The sequence below is a fragment of the Silene latifolia genome, chromosome X, assembly GCF_048544455.1.
Source record: "Silene latifolia isolate original U9 population chromosome X, ASM4854445v1, whole genome shotgun sequence".
NCBI lineage: Eukaryota > Viridiplantae > Streptophyta > Magnoliopsida > Caryophyllales > Caryophyllaceae > Silene > Silene latifolia.
Genome location: NC_133537.1, coordinates 308069421 through 308082237, shown reverse-complemented (window position 1 = coordinate 308082237; position 12817 = coordinate 308069421). Strand labels below are relative to the sequence as shown.

General features: G+C 36.7%; 1 long non-coding RNA gene across 1 annotated transcript; it reads left to right on the top strand.

Annotated features, from left to right (window-relative positions):
- On the top strand, positions 1-2649 carry LOC141621941 (uncharacterized). The gene is made up of 5 exons (XR_012532794.1): positions 1-159; positions 763-881; positions 1186-1214; positions 1357-1455; positions 1679-2649. It is a non-coding gene; the product is annotated as an uncharacterized LOC141621941 (long non-coding RNA).
- The last annotated feature ends 10168 nt before the right edge of the window (positions 2650-12817 follow it).

Here is a 12817-nt window from a genome sequence, read left to right as displayed (position 1 = left end):
TCTTCATTCATTTTGTTCTTTCTACGTACACTTCCTCCTATTGATTCCATCATCTCCCTTCATCATCTGCATTTTCCTTCACCATCTCATCTCACCGTCCCCTTCGTTCTTCTTCCTTGCTTCTCAAACTATCAACAATAAGACACCTTTTTGTTTGAGGTAAGTCTTTATTTCCCATCTTTTTTAATCCACCATTAATATGGTATTTTCTTAATCGTTCTTATTACAGTTATCGAATCTTCATACCTTTATAGATCAGAATCAGAACAGTATAATTTCAAACAAAATTGAAATTATTGAAATTATGGGATTATCATCTGAAGTTATTGTTTCATGTTAGGGTCAAATTACTGTGTTCTTAGTTTGATTTAGTTATATAATTATGTCCACAATTGATGTTGATGTGCAATTTTGTCTCCTTGCCTTCAAACTTGAAACTTTTTACTCCTGTAGGTTTTGATTTTACTGCAAGAAGGGTGTGGGCAATTTTTAAATTGATGGTTTAACACTGCTTTGCAGTTAATTATGCAATTTTTTTATCATTCCTGTTATCTGTTAGCATATTAATTGTATAGGATCAGAATATCATCAACAGATGGTGTGTGATCGATCATTTGTTGAGTTTTGTTTTGTGAATTTGATTGACATTGATCACTTAGATTTTGAACTTCAGTGTCGATGTTGCGATATAGTCTCCTTCTTGTTCTCTAAATAAGATTGTCATTGTTGTTTAAACGTTTTTTTTTTGTTTTTTTTTTTCAGCGATGCCACACACATCAACAACTGATCTATTAACTTGATTGAGACTCAGCCAGCTGTTATTGTCGCTGCCAGTAACTTGAATCACCATGTTCCCATTGTTTTTTCCTTCAATGTTCCAGGTTTTCTCTTTACTTTTGTTTTACATATTTTCATTTTGTGTCATTAGGTTTTTTGGCTTTATGCTTAATATTTTGTGTTTTTTAGGCTTTTTACAAATGGTGAGTCATAAATTTGTTGGTTTTGTTTAAAGAATGTGGTCTTATATTGCACATCTCTCTTTTATTCTTTCTTAGTTTCTATTTTAGTTATAAATGTGTTTATTTTAGGTTGAAATTTATAGGGTATTTGAAGAGTTTGGAATTAGAGAGTAGTAGAAGATGTTTTTTTTATTCTTTTATAGTTCGTGACTGGTTGAAATAACAGGAAATATGGTCAGGCTCTCCATATCCAAGGTCAGTTCATTCGGCTTTGTTTCTTTCAATCTTCACCTTTTTATGTTAATTGTGGAGTTTAATATGTGCATTTTGGTTGATTTTCTAACTTTTTTTTATAGTAAAAGGAGCTTAGTTTTAGTGTTGTATCTGTTAAGAATAGGTTAAAGCACGTAATAATGCTCCGAAGATCACTTAGTGCGAAGAGAGACGGGATACCATCAGGCGGCTTAGAAGAGCTCTTGGTGCTGCGATTTGGCAGGTACTAATTTAACTACTCTTAGTTCATGACTTCATGTGTCATTCCCCCTCATTGTATTTATCCATTTTGATTTTGATCTTGATTTGTTTTTTTCCTACTATAACTTTTGTTTGTCAATTTATTATTCAGTTAGATTAGTTTGGGTTTTTTGTTGTTCATATTATATGCTTTCTACTAAACTATATTGCTTATATTTGCCACTTTTTTTGGGTTGTGATTCCAGCTTTTTTTAGGGATACATGAATCAGACTGCGGTTCGGGAGGAGAGCATGACAGCTCGTTCAAGGTTTTTTTTATTTGATCTTTGTAGTTATTGATAGTGATATTTCTGTGTGTAGTTGTTGACGAGTGAAACGATGAGTAGTTGATGTAATAGCATTCGCGATAAGGAGTTGATGTGACGGTTTCAATTGTCGCCCATTGAAAAATAACAGAGGATTCTTTTGGACGCATTGATTAAGATATTAGATGTAGCATGACTGCTTGATGATAAAACTTATTGTGTGTTTCAGGATGATGATGATGATGAGAAGAAAAACATACCCTTTCTCACTCAATTTCTATCACCAATCCTCCTTAAAGTTAACCGAAAAATTGATGTCATAGTGACTGTTAAATTTACTTATAACGTTGTTTTAAGGTTGCTAATTTGAGTGGGTGTTTATTTTTTTTTTTTTTTTTTGCTTCTGCACGCATTTTTTATAGCTTTCTTCGGCTAATGGGGTGACAAGAGCCAGGTAGGCTAGACTCTGAAATTTAGAATTGTTTCCTTTTAGTTCTAAAATTCGAGGAAAGTATTTTTACTTCAATGCTCCAGCATTCCCCTATTTATAATGTATGGCTTATTTGTAGCTGGCAACTATTGGTCTAGCTGCCGATGAGAATCCGCTCGGTGTTGTTCTTGGTGGTATTCTCTGAGTATTACTTGTTACCTTTCTTTTTTGTTATCGTGGGCTGAATAATAATGTTCAATAATGAACGTTGGAGAACAGGATCCATCAATTGGAGAACAGAAACCATCACCCGTCATTCTTATCGTCTCACCCAAGTGACTTTGTCTTCCTCATGACCATCTCCGTCTTCCCAAAATGTTCCACTATCCAACAATACCATATATTGTTATGGAGTACTGAATGCATTTAATGTGTCAGGATCTTTTATTTGAGGCTCAGATTTTTTGACAATATAGAATACCTTGTTCACTACAAGAAAACAAGATAAAGGCGACAGAGAAGCTACAGTCGCCAATTTGGCGACAGATAAAAAAACTCGGGCGACGGAAAACAGTCTCCAATTTGGCGACTGTAGCTTTTTATCCAAAAATCCGTATGAAATCCAAGGGCGACCGAATATTATCCAATTTGGCGACCGAAAACAGTCGCCAAATTTAGCGACCAATACCCGTCGCCAATTTGGCGACCAAAAACGGTCGCTAATTGCCTGTTAATTTTTTTTTGCCAGTTTCTTCACCCCGTCCCCCTTCATTCATTCTATCATCAACCAAAAAAAAAAGCTACAAAAAACCCGACGACCCGACGCCACCACCAACTACAACGACCACCGGACGCCACCACTCGCCGCCGCCATCCGCACACCACATCACCACATCACTACCGACCCTTTGTTTTTCTTTTTAATAAAGGTTTGTTTTCGACTCAAATTGATTTAATTACTTCAATCCTTCATATTTTGTTTAAGTTGTGATGCTTATTTAGTATCTAGTTGTAATTTATACATTAGTGATGCTTATTAATGTATGTAGTTGTAATTTAATTAGCATTTTTGTTAATTAATTTGAGTTAGGGTTAGAAATTGGGGTATTTGTTAAATTAGTAATGTGATTTGATTAGGGGATGTAATTGAAGGTTATCTTGATAATATTAGTATTATTGAAGGTAGTAACTTAGTTTTAGTAATATTAAAGTAGTATTGTTGAAGGTAGTATAGTTTTATGAAGGTAGTATAATGTTAGGATTGTATAAATTTGCCTTATAATTAACGAAATTAAGTTAGAATGAGCATGATGTATAAATTTGTTAAATTAGTAATGTCATTTGATTAGGGGATTGTATAAATTTGCCTTATAATTTTGACAACTTGTTTAATATATAATGACCTAGTATTCGCTTCAAGAATTACTCATTAGGAGCAATTCTTGAATAGTCCCCATTTTGGGACTGTCTTTGTACGTTTCAAGTCACTTAGGTAGTAAACACATAGTTGTGATTTTATTAATGAGAAAAGAATTTGGTTGCAATTTTCTCCAATGTTCTCTGAATACATATGTGGAATATGTATCTTTTCCACATTGTGTATTTGGAGAACTAAGGGAATTGTCACCAATTTTTCTCATTAATAAATCACAAATGTGTGTTTGCTAGTGACTTGAAACGTACATTGATGGGTTTAGGTTGGAGTGATAAGGACCCAATCTTTTCATTATCGTGTGGTGTTAGATGTAAGGAGGAGATAAGGACGCGGAAGTTGAGCCTACTCATTATGGATGGTCTCAATCTTTTCATGATCGTGTGGTGTTAGATGTAAGTTATTTGTCTTAGCTTTTAATTTAATAGTCTTCTAATTTAGTCTCATTAATTATCATGTTTGAGTAACAATTTCCTTGTTTTTTTTTCCGGAAGACCAAGAAGAATAAGGGCAAGGTACCCACGATTGTTGATCTCTTTGTTGACACTCACGCAAAGAAGACAAGCAAGGGCAAGTTGATCTTCGCGAAGGAAAAAGATCAACAGTTATATGTAAGTGTCAAAAAATAAAAATTTCTAAATGTGTTAAAGTATATGTTTTATCAATTTTTAGATAAGTAACCTCTAACCATTAATGTTTTATCAATTTTTTAGAAACAATTCCTTGTCCGTAGGAAGAACAACCCGGAAATTGATGACAATGAGCTATGGTTTGATCTTGTTGAGAGGTTCCAAAGAGGAGATGTTTATGGAGCCGGGTCGGCAAAGGAGATTTTCTACCCTCCTACAAGAAGAAGAGGGTCAATTTCCTCCCAACAACAACCTTATACCCCAAGTGTCGTAAGTGTGCTCCAAGCTCAATTAGCCGCCAGGGAGAGGCAGGATGCCGAGAGGGAGAGGCGGGATGCCGAGAGAGATGAAGAAATTCGGAGGATGAAGTAGGAAATGGACCGGATGAACTCCTTCTTCGCCAATTGAAACACTAGGTGGCGCCCGCAACCAAAGGATCCTAGAGATCCTAATTATGGAGGTGGTAGTGGAGCGGGAGCAAGTTTCCCTGTTATGTAGTTTTTTAGAGAACATGTTATTCCCGGATAATGTTAGATGACCAAAACTCATAGTTGTGTGTATGGAACATGATTTTTTTTATCAAGTTTGGTTGTGTTGGCTCCCCATGTGTTCTCTGCTGGAAGTGTTGGTTTATTTGCAGGTTTTTACGTATTTGGCTAGGTCAAAAACGATTTTTAGGCTAAAAAAAATGTAAATTTGGCGACGGATACTGAGCAATTGGCGACGGGAAACCGTCGCTAAGTTTCTGATCATGAATTAATTTTAGGGTCATTGGCGACGGATACTGGGCAATTGGCGACGGGAAACAGTCGCCAAAATGGCGACCAAAAACAGTCGCCAAAATGGCGACCAAAAACCGTCGCCAATCCTGAAGATTTCGAGGTGACGTGGCTTGTAAAAAGGCGACTAATGACAGTCGCTAAATTGGCGACCAAACACAGTCGCCAATTTTGGCGACGAGTTTCTGTCGCCCGCTTTAAAAAAATTCCGTCGCCAAAATTGGCGACGAAGTCCTGTCGCCAAAAGCGACTAAATCTAGCTACGAAGTGCGGGCGACGGGCCTTAGTCGCTTTATTCTTAATGGCGACTGTTCTCAGTCGCCTTATATGGTCGCCAATTACCTTATTTGTTGTAGTGGTTTTAGCAACACAAAAAGTCTGCTCCAAATGGCCCAACATGAAAGCAAGAAGAAGTTAAAGGAATAAAATGGAGATAAGCAGTAAGGGCTGTTTTTGTCCTGTAAGCTAAGGGTTAAAACTGTATTGTTCTATTATTTCTACTATTTCAGAGCTGGGGAAGAAGGGGAAGGAGAGAGGAACAAAGAGAGAAGAGATTAATATGTAAACAAAAGAGAGGCAGAGGGAGGGAGGGGTTGCTCCAAGACGAAGACTTATTTTTCTGAAACACTGTCCCCTTTCTAAGCAAAATTCGTGTTCTTTCCACGCAGAAAAAGTGTCCTATTAGCTATTGATCACAACATTTTGATTATTATTGAATACTGTTGTTAATGTTTGTTTTGTATAAATTGTTTGTTTGTTAAATGTATTAGGTAATGGTAATAGCTGTTGCTACAAAACCCGTGTGCAGTTCCTAACAAGAAAGAAATGGTAAGACTGTTCATCTGGTTTTCTTTTCTAACCAAATTTCTTAGGTAATAATTACCCGTACCCCACTACCTTTAAAGAGATGAGGGGTCAGGAATACGCAACCTATAATCTCAATAACAGTTTCAAAGTGACCAATTAGTCCAGAATCAAGAAAGTTACGACCATCTACTTCAAAGTAGTTCTTAAGAAGCATAGAATGAGTGTTTTAGAAACCAATTGTTGTTGGTGGTGTTGGGTGTTCAGATCTAATTGTTGGTGTTGGGTGTTGTTGTTGGGTGTTTAGATCTAATAAGTAGTTTGCAAATTGAAGGTGGTGTAATTTATACTACTGGAATCTCTTTTTGGTAAGGAAGTTATGATATGCACTCAGATGAAGATCCCTTCATTTTAAAATCTGACAATCAAGATGTACACTAAAATGTGGATAAAAATGCAAGTTGAGTGAAAAATTGTGCTAACAAACTATTATGACGATATATGACAGACAAAAAAAGGAAAAATTTAAGTAGATGTTTTATTCATAAGCATCCTGAAAAGGAAAACAAGAATTTATTCGTGAAATAGTGGTATATATACATTTGCTAGGTTGTCTTACTGGTGCATTTGCATTCCGAGTAATAGAAAAAAGCCTGGTAACATCAAATCATCAACGTCATTCATACGTCTCTTATTTGTTGTTTATGAGTTAGTGTATTAATCTTGCAGTATTGGCTTTCCGCATCAGTTGCACACATTTTTTTTCCTTGTGATATGCAAATTGTTTTGGTCTCTGTACAACCCTTTTCCTATTTTTATGTTTTCTCAATTTTATATCCATTAAGTTCCAACACTTTCTTTGTATGCCCTTGTCGCACTGTGAGAGCTGCAACTATTACATCGTACTTAATGAGATCTCTGCTTACTATGGCATGGCTGAAACTGAGTAATCAGAAGATCAGAACATGCGATTTCACACTCAACAGGTTAATTAGCGGAACGTGGGCAGACAAAGTCCTGTATATTTTTTAGGAAATGCATATCAACTTTTCCTTGTCAAAAGGAAGCAGTACTCGGCTTGACTTGGGTTGAGGCCTGTTATACTTCATACATGTGCAGCGAGCAATCTATTCATTTAAATGGGCTAATGATTGAGGGAGTTCAGGTCAGTCGTTCGGGTATATGACACTTTGGTAGGTCCTATTTCATGTCTGCTATTATCTGGTCATTTCGATTCTCAACTGTAATGTTGTGTTATTTCTGGAGTGTTTATTACTTTATTACGATTCATGCCATTTCTTGCGTAGATAAACTTGGGCGTATTTTAAAGTTTTTCAGTTCCGAAAATTTGGGTGTCTTCGGGTAGTTTTGATCTAATTATTTTTAAGCTAATCCATTCTGGAATGGGTCAACACTTGAGTACAACAAAGTTCATAACAATTTAGTCGGCGAAAAAAATAGCAATATATGTCCATTTTCGAATTATTCTCCTTAGGTCTCATGCTCTCATAGTCTCATTTTGGGTCTTATGTCAGGTCAGTCTTTGCAAGTTTACATACATGTCATTGCGGCTATTGTGCTTTTAACTGTTATAACTCTAAGCAAGATGATATTATGGGAATGGCTAAAAAATTATGGTTATTTGCTTCGATACATTAATTATTAAAAACTACAATTATCTGCTTAGAATGAAAATTCACTCTCGCTAGAAAGGTATGCTGCCTAATAAAGCATGTACTCTACTCCTTTAAAAATGTCTGTTTATTAAAACGATATAATTAAAAACAAAAAAACAGGCGAGAGGTGCGGTGCAGCAGATAGGTGTGTTAGTGCTGGTGGCTGGGTATTGGAAGTCGCAGAGCAGGAAGAGATGTCGGTGGAGCTTCTGCTACTAAGGAGATCACTGGTCAGATGTGTTTGTTGCATGTAATTAATCTTGAACTTGATCTTTGTAGTGCATGTTGGTTTTAGTATAACTCTTAGATTAGTTGACTAATAGGAGTTTGTCTTATTCTTTGGTCTATTGTATATATATTAGGCATGACCATTTTTTCATTATTCTTTGTTCGTTGGTTGTATATGGCAAGTTTAAGACTTTTTTATAGGCATGACAAGTAATTAAGCAACCAACTCGCAATAAAATTGTTTATGCAATTGGTCTCTCTTATGACCGGTATTAATAAAACGGGTAAAAACTCACTTGGCTAGATATGAACAATTATATTTTCATAGTATCGGATTCCATAGTTGTGTGACACGTGTTGGATGAAACGAAACCTGACTCAAATGAACTAGGGAAAAAAAAAAGAAAATGAAGGGGAAAAAAGTGAACTGATTGAACATAATGCATGATTGCATCAAACCGAACCAAAGGTTCTTACTTGTTAGGTTTGTATAGACGAGCCCAACACATATAGGGAAATGTCACATGGCGTTGTGACTTGGGAGTGTCTCACGCTAACGGGTAACCGAGGATTGACTGCATTATAAATCAAAGAGTGACTCCTCTTATTGTCACGTGGTTTTAGGATTGATAATCTCTTTAGATCTATGACAAACTCATATCTTTCAGGCATGAATGATGACCCATATATTTGTTAATGAAATTAGAAAGAGTGAACAAGTGATCAAAAACAAGGAATAGAAATGTGGAATGCACAGGATGAAAGAGAAATTTACGAAGGGCATCTGATCAAAGCAGTTTGTATACAATAACATAACAATACATCACTATTCGAGGAAAAAAAGCAAACAAATTAACACATATCAAGCGGAGATTGTGATATATTAATTATATTACTAAAGGTATGTATTTTTTTATAAAAGAAAGGAAAGTAATTTACATTTTAAGTACGAATCTTAAAGGCTTTGCTTATGCCAGACTATTTTTATATTATTAAACGAAATTGGGAGGAGGAGACTGCAGAGGAAAGAATAATAGGAAGGCATGAGGAAGAGGAAGACAAAGGAAAAAATAAGGAAGAATAGTTCGGTGACAACTCGGAGGAGGAGGAGGAGGAGGAGGAGGAGGAGGAGGAGAATTAAGAGATAAATTAGAGGGAAGAGGGAATGGAAGATATGTAAGAGGACGATGGGGGATAGGTAAGAGGTATGGAAGCAGGAAGAGGAAAGGGAATGAGGAAGACCACAAGGATGAAAAGGGGGGGAGAAGGAGATGGTTGAGGAAGCGAGGACTTGGAGAGAGAAAGGAGATGGCATGAGTGAGTGAAGAAGTGCGAGTAGTATGAGAAGAAAAGGGAGGAGGAGGAGGAGGAGTAAGTAATAAGAAGGAAAGTGATTACAATGAAAATTGTAAAATCTTATTAGAAAACTAGATTAAAAATAAAATTATTTTATCGAACTTTATTTTCAGTATATGTTTCAATTAAAAGACACAATATTAATCACGATGTCATTTCTTGGAAGAAGCATAGGGGGAGTTGATAGAGGAAACACAAGAGGAGGAATATGAGGGAGGATGATGATGAGGTGGCGGCAACACAAGCAAAATGAGAGGGAGAAAGAAGAGAATTGGGGAAGAAGGAGATGAATAAGGGAAGATATGGAGGAAGGGTATAGGAAGGAGGAAAAGAGGGAGGAGGAGAATGCAGATATATAAGGAGAGGGGAAGGGAAGGGGAAAAAGGACATATGTCCAGAAAGAGAAGGAGATATGGACAAGGAAATGGAAAGATGCAAAAAATACGAGGAAAGGGAAACAGGAAAGGAGGGGGAGGAAAAGGGAAAGTTATGGAGTAGTACAAACAAAAATGGGAAGATGAGCAAAAGAGAGCAAGTGGAGGAAGAGAGAAAATGGAAGATATATAAGAGCAGGATGAGGTGTATATGGGAAGAGGAAGGGGAAAAAGAGAAGGGGGGGGGGACCATGAAGATGAAAGTGGGAGGTGGTATAGGATTTGACGACGTTGGAGAGAAAAAGAAGACGAAGGAGATGGAGGGGGAGATGGATAGGAATGGGGGAGGGAAAGGAGTAGAAATGAGTAAGGGAACAAGGGCAAGTAGTATGAAAGAAAAGGGGAGGAGGAGGGAAGGTGGGTGAGGACGTGAGAACGTTGGTGAAAAAATGGAGAGAGAAAAAGGAGGAATGAAGACAAGAAGATGAGAGGGGAAATACATAAGAGGAGTAGGAAGGGGTAAGGAGATAAGGGTGAGTGGTATGAGAAGAAAGGGGAGGATGAAAGCCTAACATGTGCGTTCATACGTTGACGGTGGCAATATTCTTATCAGGCGATCCTTACGCAAAAGAATATTAAAGCATTTACTATAACTAAGAATAGTCACATTCAATATGAATATAGCTACCCAAAAATTAGTATAGAAACAAAAAATGAATGTAAAGCATAAAGCAACTTAAGAATCGAACAAATTATAGTACGATGCCAATACCCTAACCAAATTACACACAAGATTCAAAAATACAAAAAACAACAGAATATGTACTTATAATCGTAAACCAAAATATATAGAAAGCCAAAACAAATAAAAAGATGGTAATAGGCTTACGCAATCATCACTAATTAAAATATCTTGGAGTACCGCGCGCTTGCGCGCACGGTGCTACCAACTAGTCCTTAACCCCTTAAAAAGTTTAAACTTGGGGTAACTGTAGCTATGAATAGTGTTGAAGCAAGTGTCCCCCTATCGTTGGATCTTCCCCTCTGTATCTCGACCCTCCATTTTTCATTCACTCACAACCACATCTTTCCCCTTCTTTCCAAAGCCACTCATTACCGTCTCACGCTCATTCCTCACTACTCATCCCACCCAGTTCCTCTCAAATATCAAAATACCATTATGATGCGACGATGCAAATTTATTTCTTCCCTACAGGCATCCATATAGGTAGTTGTCATCCTCTATGATGCTTTTTTTGTTGATTATTTTCATTGATGTTTTTTTCAGCTTAATTTTATTTGTTCCGATTTATTGTTAAATATATGGTTGCAGTTGAATCAGGCGATCTTTAAAAATTAGGGTTTGCTCTCATACAGAAGTGCCCTTTGTTATGTGAGTCGTATCTTGTTGTCAGTCCAATATGATTGTTGTCAAGTTATTTCCGTTTACTCCTTATGTCGGAGTGTGATAATGATTTTAGGGTTGGAAAGTGGTTAGATTTGGAACTACCTGCAATTTGTTTGCGTGGATTTGTAGGTTCCGTGAGCTGCTTTGGGCTTTCCAGTTTGATTAAGATGCTGTTAAGCTCTTTTGAGTGTTAATCCTGTTACTTATGTCTCCTCGAAAGGTATTTTACTCCTTATAAGCGATTTTTCTTTCATTTTTTTGGGGTAATCTCCTGGGATTTACTCCTTATTAGGAATTCCCCGTTCCTTTTTTTGACTGTTCAGGTTTGGTTCCATTTTTGGGGATTTCTCACAGTCTGAATCCGCTATTATTAGGTTTGTTTATAGTTGTTATTTATTATTATTGATTTATTATACTACTACTGTTATTACTTTCATTATTATTCGAATTATTTCTGATCTCATTATTATCGCCACGATCCTAGGCCAGGAGTTATGGACATGCACACGATCCTGGGGCTGGATTTGGCATGAGCCTGGAGTTGTTCGGACCTTTGAGGAGATGCTTAACTACTAGGGCTACTGTTTTGGATGGTGCGTTAACAAGGTATTATTAGTATTGTTATTGTTATTCCTTCGTAAGGCTTGTATTTACTCTTCAATTGATGCGCATTCAGTTTTGTACTGTCATAATATCAGCCTTGTTGCTGTCTCTTTATCGATTATATAACGCTTTATCTTTGTTGTGATTGCAGTTTTCGTGGATTGCGGTGTTCCGGAGTATAAGGCGACAAATGGCTTTGTGTTGTCTTCTCGGCCCAATTCGTGGTGTGTGTAGTGACATGGGCATTGGGTTACCATCTAAAGCCTGCCTGTTTACTTATCTCTGCTTGAGAGACGTTGCTATTAAGCTAATGATATGTTCTTTATGATAATTTGTTTCGTAGGATTCTAAACAACTATTGATTGGCGCCGTTGAACAGGTTGGCTTATCTCTTGGGTCATACGTTCCAATACAATTGAGATATATCTTCCTTGTTCGTTTGAACTGATTTGTTCCTCCCTGTAGCGTCCGCCTAAATTTGTGACCATTTAGTTAATTAATTTATTTACTATTTGCAGATTGATTTTGCAGTGACCATGTCAGCAATGGTTGGTGTTCCTTTTCTTTTTGGAAGGTGCAGTGTAAGCATTTTCACTCTCTCTCTAATATTGTGCAGCTTCGGTTGCCAAGTTGCTCTGGTTCATCTTAATCCTTAATAATTATAATAATAATTAACCCCTTACAAAGTTTATACTTGTGCAATGTAGTGATGAATAGTGCTGTCTCAAGTTCCCTTTTAAGCCGTTGGATCTTCTTTTTGAATCTCCTCCATCTAATTCTCCTTACCTCACACCCACATCCTCATTTACACATCCTCACCCAGTTATTGCGATGCCGCTCTCTCATCAAACCCTAACACTCCATCGTCAGATCAAATCCTACAAGATCTCGCTAAAATCCAGAAATCGTGCATCGTCTTCAAGGTATTTCCCTGAACATTAATTGAGTTTGGCTTAGTTTAGTTATTATTCAGGATAAGGTGTTATAATTGTTCCTTTATTGGATATAGATTGGTGTTGGTATTTTGATAGTTCTTGAGCGCTTACCTTATGTTGGTCGTAAATTGATTTAAGTGTGATTGTTGTTAGATTATTACTATGTAAATGTCGTGTACGTGTTAGAACTCTAATTGTACTCTGTTTAGGGGTTATAGTTTAGCATAGTTTTGCTCTTAATTATCGTCGCTGTTAGTGTTGGTGATGCGATTGTGGTTGTTATTTCTGTTGTTGTTATTATTAACGATTTGTTCATTGGTTTGTATGTAGGATTTATGAGCTTGATACACTCATGTCTTTGGAGGTGTGGTTTCTAATTATTTTGTTGTTTAAACACTTTTATAACTAAATAATAGGCTTAAAAC